Here is a 6,046-nt window from a genome sequence, read left to right on the forward strand (position 1 = left end):
TTTTTTTTTTTTTTTTTTTGAGATGGAGTCTGGCTCTGTTGCCTAGGTTGGAGTGCAGTGGCATGATCTCAGCTCACTGCAACCTCCGCCTCCCGAGTTCAAGCAATTCTCCCTGCCTCAGCCTCCTGAGTAGCTGGGATTACAGGCACCCACCACCACATCTGGCTAATTTTTATATTTTTAGTAGAAAGGTGGTTTCACCATTATGGCCAGGCTGGTCTCGAACTCCTGACCTCAGGTGATTCATCAGCCTTGGCATCCCAAGATACTGGAATTACAGACGTGAGCCACTATGCCCAGCAGAGATACATTTCTTTGTCCTCACTTTGCATCTTTTGCTGAAATGAAAATATAACTAAAAGGGGAAACAGTAATTCTATTAAGGATTTATACCATCAGAGACAAGTGTTTTTAAGCTTCAAGTTTATGAAATTAGTTTATTAGGTCTTGGCTTAAACACAAAATAAATGAAATAGAATTGAAAATATCTAAGTTTTTCCTTCTTAGTAACGGAAGGAATTATTTAATGATATTTTAATTTCAATCACATAAATATATACTGGGACATGAGGTGAAATATATCCTTTATGGAAGAACACAGTCAAAAAAGTTTAGAAATCACTGCCATAGGACGAACACTAGATCCTGTCCTGAAAATGTGTTTTCGATTGTGGCAGAGATATCTGTGAAAGACCGCTAGGTGCTTCAAATAGATAAAAGAGAAATCTCTGGGTTTTAAGGATGCAGAAAGGGAGATGAAAGCATCAAAGGACACAATTTGTTCTGTGGTTATTCTTGGCTCTCCTTGGCCTCCTTGGGGAGTGTGAACTGTGGCGCAGAGCTCTACTCAGCAGTTTCCTGGAAAAATGGATATTCTGCTGCTGTTACACTCATAGTGGATGTTTTTGTTTGTTTTTTGAGATAAGGTCTTACTCTGTCACTCAGGCTGGAATGTAGTGGTGTGATTAAAATTCACTGCAACCCCTCACTCCTGGGGTCAAGTAATCCTCCCACCTCAGCATCCCAAGAATCCAGGACTATAGATGAGGGCCACCATTCCTGGCTAATTTTTAAATTTTTGTAGAGATCTGTTCTATTTTGCCCAGGCTGGTCTCAAACTCCTGGGTTCAAGTGATCCTCCTGCCTCAGCCTCCCAAAGTGCTGGGAATACATATATGAGCCACTGCACTCAGCCTGTGAATAGAGTTTTTATAGTTAGCAAAGTTTAGACTATAGGATCGTTGTAACCCAGTGGGCTCTTCAAGATCTTACTATCTGCTGCTTTTAAACAAAACACCAGCTACTTGCTCTGTCCTGTGAAAGTGGTATAGTCTTTACAAGCTACTGGAAGAATATTTTCTAACAACTGAATGCTCAAATATATTGATACATTTTCAAATAATATGAGAAGAGAGATTGTAGGGCTTCTTTCACCCTTCTAGGATCCAAGATTCTAAACAGTTTGGGAAATCAAAATTTAACCTGCCTTACTATTCTGTACCAGTGGATGGGCTTTCATTCTTTTTCATACATTCTTTCTTCCCATAACATCTGGAATTTCTCATTCAAGCAAAGGAAACTGAGAAAAAAATACATTAAGTTGTACATGATTTTGTGTTACCTCTTGAATGGGTATTTGCTTTGGAAAGAGGACCTAAAAGTGTCAAGAAGCTACTTAACACAAAGCAATAAATGCAGCCCATGACAGGCAGGTCAGGAAAAGGTCTATAGTAGACACTTCTCATGTTTTGACCTTTATTATTTGTGACATCCTTCCTCAAGTTAGAAATCTAGGCCACAGCCAAGCCACCTTGGCTTTGCTAATCATGTGTACTTATGTGAAACTCTCAGTTTGAAAAGAATAATGTGAAGTGGCAGGCACCATATAAAATACATTTTCTAGTGATGATGGTTGCATAAGCATATGCTTCTTGGGGGATAGCAATGATAGAATTTCAGGTATATAGTGTCCAAAGTCAGTAGTGCAAGTTGGGGTTGTCTGTGCCCAATAGGAGAGCCATGGGATCTTTACTGGAGTAACTCTACAATGTGATGTAGGCTCTCTGACTGTCATAGAGATTCTGTGCCCCTTTCTAAGATCTGTTAATATAATTTTGCTATTTAAATTTTGTTAGAATGGGCCTGGCACAGTGGCTCACCCGGTAATCCCAGCACTTTGGGAGGCCAAGGCAGGAGGATTACCTGAGGTCAGGAGTTCAAAACCAGCCTGGCCAACATGGCAAAACCCCATCTGTACTAAAAATACACAATTAGCCAGGCATAGCAGCACATACCTATAATCCCAGCTATTCAGGTGGCCGAGGCCCAAAAATCCTTTAAAGTGGGAGACCAAGTTTACTGTGAGTTGAGATTGTGCCACTGCACTCCAGCCTGGGCCACAGAGCAAGACTCTGCCTCAAAAAATAAAATAAAAAATAAAACATTGGTTAGTTAGAATGGGCTTTACTGTTTGTGACAAAGAACCCCAATTAATACACTTTTCTTCGTTCCTTCAAATTATACTATGTATACAAAAGTGGGCAAACTATGGAGCAATCATCTAGTAATGTCAGATAGTTCTTCCAAACATGTTATGTAGTGCTCACCTAAAACAGAAAACATCTGATGAAAATGTATTGTTTAATTTTTAGTTATTTGAATAAGTGATATTTTCTTTGGGGTCTTAAAGGTAAAATTATTGAGAAACAGGATAGAAGCCTTGACATGTACAGCAACTCTTTTTCTGCTATTTGCTGAAATGACTACTTTTTAAATTATTTGTTCTACTGAAATCATATTGTATTACTAGATTTATACTAATCCATGAATTCTGTGTCCTTGTACAAAAAAATCAAAAAGCTATAAAGTAGATAAGTGTATATAAAAAAATAAGCAGGATAGGTAGATAGAAAAAAATCACATTCCTTTAACCATTAGTTATAGTGCTTTAGATTCATATTAAAAACAACATAAAAATTACAAAGTTATGTTTCTTTTTTTTACTACCGAGTTAATTTAAACAGAATTTACTGTAAAGCTTCACACACAGAGATCAATAAATACTTCTTAACCAAAACAATAAATGGCTTATAAGGACAGCTCACGGTCTTGAAAGCCAGAATGGAAAAGATGTCTTCCCATTTAAAGGAAATTTTCATTAATTCAATGGATCTTCTATCATAACAGCCAGTTTTGCTGGGCTGTTGCTTCAAGAGTTCTATGAAATTCACAAATTGTAAGAACAATGATACAAACAAATAATCCAGTCATTTAAATTTTACATAGAAAATGGCTGACTGCAAGTACCTGACATTCACCTCCTGCACAAATAAGAACTAAAATGAACACGCTTCAAATGCAGAATCTAAGGGAGAATACTGGAATTTAGCAGAGGAAACACTTGAAACCAGAAAGAAAAGGGAACTAAGGAAAACTGCCTGGGCAAAATCAGCTGGGAGCCCAGAGAGACTCTTCAGTACAGGGAAAGGGTAAGTGAGAGATCCCCAGTGGTCTACATTCCAAGTATGGACTCTTGCGCTTCTAGCCATGAGGGAGCTCCTTGACTTTTGTGCAGTCTGAGGCTAGTATAGGAAGCTTCCTGGCATCTGCATGACAGTGTTGCTCCAGAGAGGGCGCTCACATTGGGTCTCACACATGCCCTGAGACCGAAACAGCTGCAGCATAGCACCATTTTGAGAGCCCAGCCCCCAGCAGAGTGCATCTTCCCTGAAGTCCAGCATCTCCTGCATGTACTACTCTTTGGAGCCCCACTGACATCCCCTTGTGTCTACCTGGAGGGCTGCAGTAGCGTGATGCTGTTTGGACCCAGTAGTGTGGCCTGGTCCAACACTGTCCAACACAGTGTCCTACACTCTGCGGAATGGGTGATGTAGCACACCTTGTAGCTGCTCATGGGACAAAGGGAGCCAAGCACAGGGTTTCCCTACCCACTGCTGCTGCCACCATCACAGCCACTGGAGGCAGAAGTACCTGATCTCCAGAACTTGAAAGCCACCTGCCTAAGACCACTGCCACTGACAATAACATCACCCCCACCCCTCATAGGAGAGAGCAGCAATGTACTTGTACATGCCCTCATGACAGGCTCCATCTGCCCATCACCACCTGAACTTGCTGCCCAAGGACCTGGGGACAGCCCCATTCTGCACAACACAACCATACACCACCAGAGGGCCTGAGAATAAGCCCTTCCAGCCTGGTACCACTCCTCAGTGCCCAGGCATGCCACCTGAGGATCTCACAACTCCGTTGGTTGCCTCAGGTGTGTGTAGACCGCCAGGAAATCTAACAACAGGTCCAGAACACCTGCTGGGACCCAAGCATGCTGTCTGGAGGCCTGAAGATCTCCTCACCCCATCTACCATCTTTGGTGTCAGTCCACTCTTTCCAGGAACCTGAGGATGGATCCACCCAGCTAGTTGCCATCACCCTATACACACTACTTGGGAGTTGAACATTGGCCCACCCATTTAATTGCAGCCATTGATAACATCAGCATATGCTGTCTGGGAGCCTGAGTATTGTCTTGCTACTGCTACTCCCATTGCCTATGCCATACATGCTGTGCAGGTACCCAAGGACCCATCCACATGCCCAACCCACCAATATGACTGTCGCATCAAACCAAGCTGTCTGGAGACTCAAAAATTAGTCTACTTGAACCCACTAACACTGGTGCCTGCATATGCCACTTGGAGGCCCAATGACAGGCACAATTGGCCTTGTCACCACTGAGTCTTGAGGACTGACCCACCTGGTATCCCTGTCCTTAGCAAAGCCTCACTACAGCTTCTGCTAACAACTGCAGCCTAAGCCACTGAGGAAATCACAGACACTACTAATTATATTTACAACTGAAGAAATAACAGGGATACTACATGACTATATAGACACAGAATCAAAGTTAAAGTGTCCTACCTAATAAATGTCCTACCTAACCAATGCCATTCCTAGATCTTCAGGAAAAGTCACCTCCTATGAAAGCCACTTTAAAAAAATTGGAAGAATCTACAATTATACAAGATGTGCAGATATCAACAAAAGGATACCAAAAGAGAACTAGAGTTTCTGCCTGGTAATCCAGAAAATTCTTCTGGATCTTGTCCAAGATCATAAACATACTTCTACAAGTCTGAAGGAAACACATTACTGGGCTTGGGGTGCCCCGTAAAGCAGATACAGCTTAGATCACAACTCCCAAGTTCTTCAAAATATCTGGAATGCCTTCCCAAGAAGGATGGTCACAAACAAGCCCAAATAGTGCAGACTATAATAAATACCTAACTCTTCAATGCCAGGATAACAAAGAACATCTATTAGCCTCAACACCATCCAGGAAAACATGACCTCACCAAATGAATTAAATAAGGCACTAGAAACCAATCCTGGAGAAACAGAGATATGGGACATTTCAGACAGATAATTCAAAATAGCTGTGTTAAGGAAACTCAAAGAAATTGAAGATAACATAGAGAAGGAATTCAGAAATCTACCAGATAAATTTAACAAAGAGACTGAACTAATTAAAAAGAATCAAGCACAAATTCTGGAGCGGAATTGTGCAACTGACATACTGAAGAACACATCAGAGTGATTTGTCAACTTAAGAAAGAACTAGGAACAGAAAACCAAATACCACATGTTCTCACTCATAAGCAGGAGTTCAGCAATGAGAACACATGGACACAAGGAGAGGAATATCACACCCCAGAGCCTGTTGAGGGGTTGGGGGCCAAGGGAGGAAGAGCATTAGGACAAATACCTAATGCATATGGGACTTAAAACCTAAATGACAGGTTGATAGGTGCAGCAAACCACTATGGTACATGTATGTCTATGTAACAAACCTGTACATTCTGCACATATATCCCAGAACTTGAAGTAAAATAAAATGAAAGAATTAGTGAGCTTGAAGACAGGCTATTTAAAAATAGTCAGAGGAGACAAAAGAAAAAATAATAAAAGCCAATGAAACACACCTACAGCATCTAAAAAACAGCTTCATGCAAATCTAAGAGTTATTAAC

The sequence above is a fragment of the Sapajus apella genome, unplaced genomic scaffold (genome assembly GCF_009761245.1).
Source record: "Sapajus apella isolate SASKATOON/1434 unplaced genomic scaffold, GSC_monkey_1.0 scaffold66, whole genome shotgun sequence".
In the NCBI taxonomy this organism is placed as follows: domain Eukaryota; kingdom Metazoa; phylum Chordata; class Mammalia; order Primates; family Cebidae; genus Sapajus; species Sapajus apella.